The 14,005-nt window shown below is 37.7% G+C and overlaps 1 protein-coding gene across 1 annotated transcript in view; it reads right to left on the minus strand.

Annotated features, from left to right (window-relative positions):
- The window catches only part of ITPR2 (inositol 1,4,5-trisphosphate receptor, type 2), a 732,333-nt gene that overhangs the window by 472,195 nt on the left and 246,133 nt on the right, over positions 1-14,005 (minus strand). The window lies entirely within an intron of this gene.

Consider the following 14,005-nt stretch of genomic DNA (forward strand, 5'->3'; position numbering starts at 1 on the left):
GGGTGACCATTATCGCATTTGACACATCAGTGTCACAGTGTTTAGCACCACAGCAACTGTGAGTTACCTCTGTACAGCAAATGAATAGACCAGTGCTATACCACTTAGAAGAATGTTTGAACAAAAACAATGAAAACCAAGATTGAGGGCCACATATTAAAATCAAATCAGAAGTTGGATGTCTAAAATGGTTATATTAAGGCATGAGGCATGAAGGAGTTGGCTTACATGCTTTCATGAACATAATTATTACCAAGATGATTGGAAGGAGAAATAAAACCACAATATACATGAACGAAATACAATGAAAATGGAAGTCTGTATAAAGCACAATATACATGCATCAAACACAATGTATATAATTGAATGCAAACTAATACAAATATATAATAAAATAAAAATATAGCCACTTGTGATCTTAATTATTAGTAGTATAAATCTTTGGATTATACAGACTTGGTCAAATACGAAAAAAATGTAATTTAGAAAATAGAATGTTTGTAAATCATACTTTTAAAAATCCAGTTTACCAAATGGTATTGTGCATATTATTTTAACTTCTATGTATGATTCAAAATGGGCACTACTTGACACAATCATTTACCCAAAAGATCAATTACACTGAATGGTGCCTGTGCATTTTAAATCAGTGAAAGCAAATGATAGGTATTAGGTGAAACAAATTGACTCAACAACCCAGCCTGCTGGGAAGAGTACATGAGTTTGAAAACAATATTTCTTAAGTGAGCACATAGCCAGTACAAGTCACTGAACTGATACTTCTAAAGATCAGAATCATCTAGTTCTCTAAAGACGAGGCCAGGGCTATGCCAGCTCCCTGCGTCTCCAGTCAAGTACGCCTCGGTAATTTTCGGAGTGGACGCCCTCTAGGGCACAAAAATGAAAAGCTGTTTCTGAGTCTGGGCATTTCTGCTGAGTAGACCGACTAAAAGTCCTTGTGATGGTGAGCAGCTATGGTCTAGGATTAGACGAAAACCCCCAACCAGCTCTACACTGAGTGCGATTCCAGGGACACTGAGTTGGCTGCACCATAAGCAAAAAAGGAAAATGTCTGCAATCGTCACTTTCTACACCAGTCACCCCATCGCCCCCAACACTAAACCAACAGGATTTCCCATGAAGACAGATGAATGCTGTGCATGCATGGCTTATTTAAGACTGGCACCACTGAGGCTGGCATGAAATTGAACTCCAGAATGAGAAGTCTTTTACTTCCAGGCATGTCTCCGTTTCCCTCTCATGTATCTGGCCTGGCAAACAAACCTGAGGGCAGTTATGGAGTCACTGATTTCTCTGGATGCCCAGCCCCAACTTGGCTGTGCTGGAGTGGAACTGTTGCTGCTGGTCCATTCACATCGGTTTCATGTGACAAAGGAGAACTGCCACTACAGAATGTTCTAGGCTGCAACTATTAGAGCAGATCTCCAAGTCATTCTCCCTCAGAGGCTCTAGATGAGTTTGAACTGCCAACCTACTGGCTAGCAGCCAAGACCTAACCCATCGGGCCATCATGGCTGCAGGGAGTAGAATTATGAAGTGATAGATCAGAAAAAAAGAACACAGAAGACATGACATTGCACAAAGTTTACCAAGTATCTTACAAGTATAGAAAACGACTATCACACATGAAAAAATCAGTTTCTCTAGCAACAGTGCTTATAAAATTACTATTTTAAAAAAAGGTGTTATAAAATGACTTTGAATTAAAAATAAAATTTCACCTAAATAGAAAAATATAATCCATATCATTTGACTATAAAAGAGTCACAGGGTGTTCCAGTGGGTATTGTAATGTGGCAACACTGCCACACCTCCTGCAAGTGTTCATTTAAAATAACAGTTCTTTTCCCCCCAGGTACTTTCCACAATCTGGGATTTCCTCTCTGGCATCAACCCCTGGCTCACCCTGCACCACAGGCATTTTCCCCATGCTTGACAATCCTGTTCTTCATATTTGGAGATTCCAGAAATGTGTTCCTTCTTGCTCCTTTTGTTAAGAATTTAGAAAGTCTAATAGAACTTCTGTTAGGAATTTATAGTCTAATAGGATGCAGCTACATATGGTAACACGTCTAGCAGAGAGCACTGTAAAAATAAGTTTTTTCAATTCAAAGTGTGAATAGCATAAAACAAACCATTTTCCTGCTCAGCTAAGAATCTAATCGTTTGGTTTTAAAATATTTTTCAAATTTATGAAAAGAGCTAAAAGAACTGTACAAAAATTTCCATGTATCTTTTATCCCAGTTTTTAATGCATACACAAATTCTGCCACATTTGTCCTCTGTTCCCTGTATGATGGACGGACGCTCTGGTAGTTCAGTAGGTAAAGAGTTGTGCTGTCAACCCAGAGGGAGGCAGTTCACCAGCTGCTCTGTGAGACAAAGATGGGCAATTTTCTCCTGTGTGATTTACAGTCTCTGAAAACACAATGGAAGGTCAGCTTGGAGTGAGCTCCGACTCACCGCAATGAGTTAAGGGTTTTACTGTTGCTTCTACGACAGAAAAGAACTGGCCCAACGTTTTGTGGGCTGTAATTTTTACATGAGTAGAGTATCAGGTCTTTCCTTGCACAAGAGCTATAGTAGGATCAAATTGTCAAAATTTCAAATAGTAATAGAGTACTTACTCACTGCATCTTCAGGGCTCTATAGATCTCTCTCCCTTATTCTCTCATAGTGTCTCATTCTCTACCCCCCTCCCCCCACTACCCAGCTCTGCCTCTGGCTCTCCCATAAGCAAGTGGTTAAAGTCCACCAGCTGCTCCTCAGGAGGAAGTTGGGCAATCTCTTCCCATATGCAATTTACAGTACAAAAACTCACTGGCGTGTCAGCTATGAGTTGACTGACTTACTGGTAATGAGTTGATGTGAGTTGAGTTGATATCTATATGTCCATAAAGTTTATTAACAATTAGAACATAAAAAAATTATAACATTTAGCTCCTGTATACTTCATCAAATAATTATTAAATGCATCTACTTTCTCTTACACTATCACGGGATAAATGATTATAAAATTTAGAATATCTAGCATTCACAATATACTGCCTAATGTAAAACTGATCCTCAAATTGTCTTCAAAACTTTTATTTATCAATTGTCCCCCAACCCTCCTGCCTGATCTAGGATCCATTCAAGAATTTTGTTTTATCTTATTTTCATGTCTCTTTTCTTTTAATCTAGAACAATTCCTAAGCCTCACTTTGTCTTTCATGACATTAACATTTTTTTAATGGCACAGACATTTCATTGTAAAATATCCCCAAATATGCACATTTGTTAATCTCTCATGATGGCGTGCACATTATGAGATTTTCGAGACTATGACAGAAGTGGCTCCTTGTCTTCTTTTAATGCTTCGCCTCTGTCGGCATATAATACTACTTCGTCCATTTTTTAAAAACTTTAAATTCTGTCTCTTGTTTGCTTGGCTTAAAAGATGTAAGCAATTATGATCTATTCCAGTTGTGTTAATTTCTTTTAAAAAGGTAATGAATTAAAATTCCCACCTTAATAGACCTTTTTAAAAGTACTGGGTCAGTGAGATAATAACTACTTTAAGTAGTTTGAGGGATAAGAAAACTAAACTTTTCAACTTTAATGGATAGTAAAGCTACTAGATCTTCTTGTTGTTGTTACTGATTACCTTCAAGTCGAGCAGGACTCACAGTGACCCTATGAACAAAAGGCCTGAAGCCCCTATACAACTACCAACATTTATCAAAGTTCATAGAGTTGCTGGAGGCATGTTGGTTAGGAAGTGGATGCCACAGTGATATTAATAGTTATTTAATGTTAATTTTAACAAAACTGACACATTTGGTATGCTTTTAAGATTGAGAGAAATGAAAAGAAATCCAGCATAAGAAATTCCCTCACAGGTGTCATCTAAATGATAATTATTATATTATTAAATCATACTGGAAAAAAATAGGTTTTCTCTTCATTTGAACCATACTCTCAATCAATAGTGTTTTTTTAAAAATCATTTACTCCCTGGTGGGTCAATATCAAAAAAAGGTGTCTTAAAGTTACATTTAAATTTTAATTTCATTTCCAATATTCCAAGAAGTAGAATAAAAGTATTCTGAGGTATTTACTACTGCAGTGAGGAAGCACATTCTTTCAGAATCTAAAAATCTAGCTCAAATTCATAAACTTTTTTTCCCAAGTAAAGAAATACCACTCTATTTGGTGCACCCGCACTGAAAGTTAGAACTAAGCTGCGGAGTAACTCCAGAGTTGCATCTTACCATGTCAACAAGAACATGCTTCTTCCTGCTGTTGTGTGCTGTAGAGTCAATTCTGACTCACAATGATGTTGTGTGAAAGAAGAGAATTGCCGGTGGCCTAGTGGCAAGGAGCTGCAACTACAATCCCAGAGGCACACGGTTCGAATCTACCAGATGCTCTGCCGGGAAAAGGAGGGACAATCTCCTCCTATACCAGTCAGATCTGATTTGACGGTACACTCACATGAAAGGGAAAAAAAAAGAAGAGAATTGCCCCATACGGTCTTCTTTGCTGTAATCTTTACAGGAGCAGATAGATGGTCAAGTCTTTTCTCTGAAGGAGTGACTTATGGGGTTTGGTTGAGAAAGAGTATCATGAATCAATTTTAACACTAAAGTTATGGTTTTCATATTTTAAACATGAAGCAAGATTTTGTGTATTGTGGTTTTAACAGACTGAACTGTGTACCTCATAAAGTAAAATGTTGAATACATACTCTCTGTAGCAATAAAGATGACCCTGTCTGAGAGAGCAAGTGGTTTCTCTTTGTAGATGTTGTCAATCACATTAAGAATCAGACCAGGGTATGACTCCTTCAGCGTGCTGTATCATAAAATAGACAGATGTGGAAATAGTTAAATGCAAGATGAAGATGCCACATGATGGTGCAGAGAGACATGCCTATAATCAACAAGGATATACCAAGAATGCTGGGAACCACCAAAAACAAGGAGGCAGCCATGAAAGTCATTCTCTCAAAGTCTTCAGAAGAAAACAGTGTGTCCAATACCATGCATTCAGATCCTAGACTCCAGAACTGTTAGAATATTAATGTCTCTGCTTTAAAAAGGGCCCATATTTTGATAATTTTTATGACAGATCTAGGAAAATAACAATAGTTAGAAGCAAGGACACGATGGGAAAGGTAATCCAAGTAAACCACTTACCACATGGAGTACTCAACATATATTAGCTAGTATTATTTATTATGATTACACGAGAATTATATTTATATAGAAGGAGCCGAGGCAGTGCAATGGCAAAAGTGCTTGGTTGCTAATCCAAAGGGTGAATGAAGCCTACTACCCTCTTGTTGGAAGAAAAGATGTGGCAAGCTGTTGTTGTTGTTATGTGCCATCAAATTACCAGAAACTCATATCAACACTATGTACAATAGCACTGAAGCCTGCTGTGTCCTAAGCGAGTCTCACTGACTCTGATAAACCTACCTCATTATCATAGTTACTGTATCAGTTCCTCTCATCCAGGTCTTCCTCTCCAGCACTGTCCTCCACCCTTCAGAGCACGATGTCCTTCTCCAAGGACCGGTCCCTCCTGGCCACATGCCCAAAGTATGTGAGCCAGAACTTCAAAATCCTATCCTCATTTCATCCTCTTCAAGACAGATCTGTTTGTTCTCTTAGCAACCCATTGTATATAAGACTCTTCTCCATCACCACAACTCAATGGCATTGATTCTTCTTTTATCATGCTTTGTCATTATTCAGCTCTCTGATGCATAGCAAGTAATTGCAAAAACCATGGACTGGATCAGACACACCTTAGTCTCTAGACTGACATCGTTCCTTTCAGTACTCTGGAAAGGTCCCTGACAGCAGATTTACCTAATGCAATTCACCTTTTGATTTCTTGACTGCTGGTGCCAAAAGTGCTGATTGTGGCAACCTGCTCCCATAAAATTCACAGCCTATGAAACTCTTGTGTCTAATATATCTAACAGAGGGAGCTCTGGTAGTGTATTGGCAAGAAGTTACAACACAATCCCAAAGGTGCGCAGTTCAATTCTACCACATGCTCTGCTGGAGAAGGAGGGGCAATCTCCTGTGCCAGTCAGATTCGATTCAACAACACACAGCAAGTAATAATAACTAAAATGTCTAACAGGCATTTTAAGTCTAACAAGGACAATGAGAATCCTGACTTTTCCTCTAATATCATCATCATCTTGTCTTTCTCTGAATAATTAGCATGGACTAGGCCACCAGAGTTCTTAAGCACTTTCCCAGCTGCTAAATCCTAGAAGGAATCTTTCCCTCTTTCTATTCCACATCTAAATCCCACCACTTTAAAAATAAAACAATCAAACAAACAAAAAATACAACTCATTGTTACACAACTCATTGCTGCCACACTGTAATCAACTCATAGCTCACACTCCCACAGGATTTTGGGAAGCTGTAAATCACACAAGATATTATCCATCTCTCCCACAGAGCAGCTAGTGGATCTGAATTGCCTTTGAATCAGCATCCCAACTCTCTATAGACTGGACTACACCACCAGAGCTCCCTCTGAGTATACAACTCTCATCACTTAGGAGTAAAATTCCAAAGACATCAAATTTTCACCAACTTTACTTATACTCTACTCCAACACCATTATCCAATTCACCAATTGCCTAATAACTTTAGTTTTCCTAAAACACCACAGATAGACATGCTACTCTCTAGTCAGCTGGCAAAGTAAGCAGATCACACCTTCCCTTTCTCAGAACAAATTTCAATTTCAAAGACCTCTACCACTCTACTTGGAAACAGGAGTGGCATCCACTTCCGTTAATTGCTCTAGAAACCCTATGAACCTGCAGAAAGGATGAAAGTCACACAAATGTTGAGGACTTTAGTTCAGAGTCGCTATGAGTTGCCTATGACTCGACAGCACTTAACAACAACTACCATTCTACAGTGTGATCTTTTCTAAATTTCTCTCTTACTCTTCTCCTCATTTCTTACTGTACCTCAGCTACACTGGCCTTTATGCTGTTTCTTACAGACAGTAAGGCTGCTCCTGTCCCAGAGCTAATGTCTTAGCTGCTTACAGGCCACTGCTCAAATGGTTGAGAGACTGTTCAGTCCACCCTAAAAACAAAATAGCTATCCTTCCCCAATTCTGTCACTCTCCATACCACTCTCTACTTTTTGTTTCACCAAATTACCTAATGCTAAGTAGAGATATTGACTGATTTATTTATTGTGAACAGGGGCTATGATAAGCCCTATGTTGTTCTTTCTTTATTCCCAGTAATTGGAATAGTTTCTGGAATGCAGGAGTAGCTCAAAACAGACTTGTTAAATAAATTAATAAATGCTTCTCTGTTGAAAGAATTAGTAAGCATATCCATAGACAAAATTCACAAGAAAAGATAACAACTAAAAATGCTCTTTCATTTCACAGTAAAGAAAAAAAATTGCCAGAGAGGGACAAAATAGACAGGAGAGCAGAGAGTAAAAACAAAATATTTGCAACTTTTTAGAAAGAAAAAATTCTTTTCTCATTAGGGAAAATCCATGAAAGTAGATTGTAAGTGCTGAGACAAAATGTTAGTATGACGTTCTAACTTTTTTAAATGGTTCAGTTCAGGGTAAACAGGAAATGGTGAGAAGTATCATACAAGGAAGGATAGTTAGTTTTGTTTTAATTTTTCAGGTTTTTTTCTATTACTATGATTTATTTACAAAGTTTGAATACATTGTTTTTCACAAAAGATCCTTCCCATTTTCTTCCCCTCACTCACCCATCAAATTGAGCAACCCTATGATTAACACCCTCCCCCTTGCCTTGGATCCTCATACTCACTCTACAATAATCATTTTATACAGTATTTGTCCTTGAGAGACTGAATTAGTTCACTCAACATAATGCTCTCCAGTCCCTGCCAAGTTAGGTAGTGATTTACAAAATGATTGTTCTTGCATGCTGATCTATGTGTCTGTCATTGTACCAGTACCATGCTGTTTTAGTTACTACAGCTGTGTAGTAGATTTTGTGGTCAGGGAGTACTATAACTCTCACTTCATTTTTGTTTTTTCAGAAGTGTTTTGCTTATTCAGATTCTCTTGCCTCTCCAAATAAGCTTTATCATTTCCGTTTTGATCTCCTAAAAAAATGAATTTGGTATCTGTTTTGTGATTACATTGAATATGTACATTGCTTTTGGTAGAATTGTCATTTCCACAATATTGAGTCCTCCTATCCATAAGCAGAGCACATTTTTCCATTTCTTTAGGTCTTTTATTGTGTCTTGCAGAAATGTTCTGTAGTTTTCTTTATATAGGTCTTTTGTCCCTCTAGCTAGGTTCACTCCCAAGTTTCTCAATTTGTGGTTAACTGGTATCAAATATCACAATGGTTTACCAATGTGGATAGTGTTTAGTGGAGTTCCCAGTTGTAAGACAAGTTTGGAAGCAGGAGTGGTTATCCACTTCCTAAACTACATGCCTATGGAAACTCTATGAACTTGGAGAAACCATGATAGAGAGGAATTAGGTCTTTTGTTCATAGAGTCGCTATGAGTAGTGGTCAGCTTGACAGCAATCAACAACAACTTTATAAATGATATTGCTTTCTTAGGTTCCTTCCCTGACTTCTCTTTGTTACTGCAGAGGAATCCCCTGATTTTTTTTTTATGTTGATCTTATATCCTGCCACTCTACTAAACTGGCCTACTAATTCTAACCATTTTTTAATTGTGTCTTTGGGGTTTTCTATGTACACTATCATGTCATCTACATATAGCACTATTTAAATCATCTCTTTGTCAATCTGGATGTCTTTTATAAGAAGGATCATTAACATGTCTATATCAACTCTTGAGTACCTAGGGTATATTTCAAAGGAGCCACTCACCGCTGAGATTCAAGCAACAAAATGTAGATATTTATGCCTATGTCCCTTACTCTGTTCATTTACTACTTAGGTTCTTACTCTTTGCTTTGCTCCCATTCATAATTTGTTGAATGTAGACTTTTTTCTGTTCTTTTTATTATTATTATTATTATTATTTTGTGTATCGTCAAATCGGATCTGACTGGTACAGAAGGAGATTGTCCCTCCTTCTCCAGCAGAGCATCTGGTGGATTTGAACCGTGCACCTCTGTGATTGCAGTGCAGCTTCCTGCCACTTGGCCAGTAGAGCTCCCTGAATGTAGACTTTTTTAAAAATATAAACTTATAAGAACAAACTTAGAGCAGGAACAGTAAATAACTCTCACAAACTTCAAATTTTTCTCCATTTGCTTTCTCATACCTTTCCTTTTCCTTCTACCCCCGCCCCCCACTCTCTCTGAGCATATACTAAATACAACAATTAAAGGATGCAACATTTTGAAGTTTACCCTGGGTTGTTTCAATGTTTAAATTAAGGTCATCATTTGTTTTCAGAATATTTTCTTAAAATTGTAGTTTTAGTTGTTGTTTAATCCATAGTTTGTATTCTTTTTTCAAGTACTCCAATTATTCATATGATGATTCTTCTTTGCCAGTCTTCCACTTCAACCACTTTTTCTCTAAGCCTTTTTCATTGTTGTTGTTTTTTATATTATTTTTACTCTTTGTTGTTATCCTACATTTACTCATTGGTCTTTATTATATTTTCATTCAGATAAATTATTTTGTTATCTAACAAATTAATCTATATTTTGGGGAATTGGGAGGAGTAAATTCTAACATTTTATTCTGTTTTTTTTTCTCCCAGAGTTTAATCAATTTTCATTTTATTTTTTCCCTGGTTTTTGGCCTACTTTTCTCCTTTTTTTTCTTTTTACCATTTTATGACTCTAGTTTCTTTAATGACCCAGTATTTGTTTGAAGATACTTAATTTCATTTAGAGTAACTTTCTATAATTTATTTTTCTTCAGGGAAATTTTTCAAAGAATAATTTTAATCAGCTGAAATGTTTTGATTAACTTTTCTTGGTTTTGCCTTATAATAATTTCATAGAAAAGATTAATTACTTCTACACATTTCATGGACAGTGTTGACAAGATGATTTACATTATTTCCCTAGCTAATGAACACCCTCTGCTGTCAGAGCTCTGAAGTGTAGTTTATTTAAATTTGGCTATTTAGGTGAACAATAATGGACAAGTTGTATGTGCTTCAAATTCCAGGTTTACTTTTCTCTTGTGGTATTTCCAACTTCCCATCTTAATTCTTTTTCTCTTCCTCACCAATGTTTTTCCCTTTCTTTCAACCTTCTTCATGACAGAAGAATAGGTGCTCTCTTTAGTCAACACTTTTAATTACCTAAACTTATCTAGTGGGTTTCCATATTCGAGATGGATCTTTGTTTCTTTTTTTTATTTTTGCTCTTTTCTTTCTAACAGTCATTCTCCTAAATCTCCTCCTGTATTTACCATACACTTTTTCCAGAAAAACCTACTGCCTCAAATAGTGTTGTTGTCGCTGCTGCTGTGTGCCATCAAGTAAGAATCTATTCATAGCTGACCCCCAAGAGGGATTTAAAGGGAGTAAATTACATGGAAGGGACATTATAGCCAATGTCAGAGGGATTTTAGCTAAAAGCAAAGAGTACTAGATGAATATCTATCTGGGTTTTATTAATTATGCAAAGGCATTTGACTGTGGGGATCACAACAAATTGCAGCTAATCATGAAAAGAATGGGAATCAAAAACACTTAATTGTGCTTATATGAAATCTATAATTAGACCAGGAAACACTATTCAGAACAAAGCAAGGAAGCACTGCATAGTTCAAAATCAGAAAAGGTGTATGCCAAGGGTGCATCTGCATCCTATGTCCGTACCTTTTAAATCTATTTGTGGAACAAATCATTCAGGAGGCTGAACTTTATATGGTGGAATGTGGAATCAGAATTGGAGGAAGATTCATCAACAACCCGTGTTATGCAGATGACACAACCCTGCTTGCTGAAATTGAGGAGGACCTCAAGCATTTGCTGCAGAAGGTCAAGCACTGCAGCCTTCAATATGGATTGAAGCTCAACATCAAGAAAACAGAGATTCTCACCACTGGGCCAATTGCCAGCATCATAATAGATGGCGAAGAGACTGACATTATGAACAACTTCCATTTTCTTGGATCCACAATCAACACTCTTGGTATCAGTAGCCAGTAAATCAAAAGATGAATTGCATGGGGAAAATCTGCTTTCAGGGACCTCTCCAAAGTACTAAGAAGCAAAAATGTCAGTCTAGAGACTAGGGTGTGTCTGATCCAGGCCAAGGTCTTCACAATTGTTTGCTATGGACAACAAATAAGGATAACAGAACAAAAATAGATGCCTTTGAGTTGTGGTGCAGGAGAAGAGTCTTGAACTGCCAAGAGAACAGACGCCAGACTTATCCTTGGAGGAAAGGATTTTAAAGCTCCATCTCTCACACTTTGGGCATATGCCAAGAAAGACCAGTCCTTAAAGAAGGCCATCATGCATGGAAAGGTGGAGGGACAGCACAGGAGAGAAAGACCCCAGTGGAGATGGACTGATACAATAACTGGGGTAATAGGTTAACAGAGACAGTGAGATTTTGGCTCAGGATAGAGTAGGGTTCAGAGCTACTGTACACAGGGTCACTATGAGTTGCAAGCTACTCAAAAGTACATAACAACAACAAATCACATGGGAGAAGAATGTCCATCCTTCTGCAAAGAAGTTGGTGGATTCGAAACACATTTCTTTAGAATTGCAGCACAGCTTCTTGCCACTAGGCTACTAAAGGCTCCCTCCTCAAATAATTGTATTGCAAAACAATTCCATTGAAAATTGAAGACTATTTCTCCATTTACAATAACTGAAGTTTGTACAACTCCCCTTTTTCTAGTTTTGAGGAAGATCAAGGATTTATGTGGTTTAATTTTCTTCTTATGGATCTGTAAATCTAGGGGAGAAGATGTATGAGGAATTTAAATCTAGGCAGCATCCATCAATTTAAAAAAATTGGACAACTTTCATTTATGGTTCATAGTTAGATATTCTATACTTGTATCTGAAATTTTATTACTAATTTTACCTTTTTTATTTGATCTTCCTTCACAGAAATAGGTACCAACATGCTTCCGAATCCTCATATATCCTCTTCAGAGATGACACATCTGTTCTCTCAGTCCCTGAGCTTCATGGCTGAGGCGGGGTCCTCACAGCTGTACCCCTCACTGGACAAAAGCTTTGGCCACCGAAAATTGCCTTGTCCAAGATTACACACTCTTTGTGTGATGAAGCAAATTGCTAGTGACTCCACAGATGCAAAGCTAAATCTTTTTCTTTCATTTGTGAAAACTCTGAAAAGATCCAGTTCCTGAGCTTCCTACAGGACCACATGAGAAATCAACTATAACTGCGCTGCCCAACTACCCAGCTTCTCTGCCCAATTCTACCTTCCTGACTTCCAGCAGATACATACGAGTACATACTGCTAGGAAAACAAACAGATTCATCCTGGAAAGGGTCAAACCGTGCTGCTCCTTGGAGGCAAGGATTCTAAGGCTCCGTCTGACATACTCTGGACATGTTGTAAGGAGGGACAGGTCCTTGGAGAGGGTCATTATGCTTGGTAGGGTGGAGGGACAGCACAGGAGGGGAAGACCCACTATGAGGTGGATTGATTCAGTGATTGGGGTAATTGGGATGGGTGTGCTGGAGACGGTGCGATTGGCACAGGACAGAGCACAGTTTAGGGCTGTTGTACATACGGTCGCTATGAGTCACAAGCAACTTGATGGCACATAACAACAACAACAACATATGAGTACACTCAATCAGCAAATAAACAATGTGAAAATAATTCACTACGTCAGAGTCTGTTTCTGTTCGTCTAAGACCACCATCACCATAAATAATACTTACTGAGATGAGACAAGCACTATTGGAAATACTTTGTATGCAATGTATACTCAATGCACAGCTATTGAGCCAGTTCCGACTCTGTTAGGTTTGTAAGGCTGTCAATCTTTACAGGATGGCTTAAAGGATTTGAACTGCAGATATTTCCATCACCAACCCAAAATTACTAAGCCATGAAGGGTTTTAATATTGTATGTTGTTGTTAAGTTCCATGGAGTTAACGAATTCATTATAAACATATGAACAAAAGACTGAAACCTTGTCATATCTTGTACCATTTTCACTATCTCCACCATATTCAAGGTGGATATTGTTGCAGTCACTGCATCGATCCATGCAACAAAGAGTCTTCCTCTCTTTCTCTGACTCTCCATCTCATGATAATTTTCGCAAGGACTGGTCCCTCCTGCTAACATGTCTCATGTATGTGATGAAGTTTTACTGGTTTTGCCTCTAAGAAGCACCTTAGTGGCATTTCCTACAAGACATATTTGTTTGTTCTTTCAGCAGTGCACGAGATGTTCAATACTCTTCACCAATACCACAATGAAAAGGCATCAGTTCTTCTTTAGTCTTCTTTATCCATTTGACACCCTTATGAAGCAAATGCAAATACCATAGTTCCAGTCAAACACACTTTAGTCTTTAAACTGATATCTTTGCTCTTTTGCACTTTAATGAGGTCCCTGAGAGCAGATTTACCCAATGCTCCATGTCTTTTTTATTTCTTGACTGCTGCTTTCATAGATTTTAATAGTGGAGTCAAGTTACACAGTCACTTTATCAAAAAGATATACTTCATGCATTCACTTAATTATCACAAGTCAGCTGTGAGGAGATGATATTATTATTAGAAACTTTATATCTAAGACGAGAAAATAAAATCATGGAAAATAGAAGTACCTTCCCTAAGGTAATAAATAAATAAGGAAGGGTTGAGTGCAGGCATTTGTTCTTGTTCCCTTTATCATGCTGCCTCCCACACTGGCTGTGAGCTCCCAGCTTCTCTGGTTTCATCCTTTCCTACTCTTTCCTTGCATTTTTCTAAGTCCTGTTATGAAGCACAGTCAGCCCATTACATAGACTAGGATAGTTACAAATATTAAAATAATTTTCTTTTTTGACACA

Source organism: Elephantulus edwardii, unplaced genomic scaffold (genome assembly GCF_000299155.1).
Source record: "Elephantulus edwardii isolate Elephantulus edwardi_28Jun2011 unplaced genomic scaffold, EleEdw1.0 scaffold00157, whole genome shotgun sequence".
Classification (NCBI taxonomy): domain Eukaryota; kingdom Metazoa; phylum Chordata; class Mammalia; order Macroscelidea; family Macroscelididae; genus Elephantulus; species Elephantulus edwardii.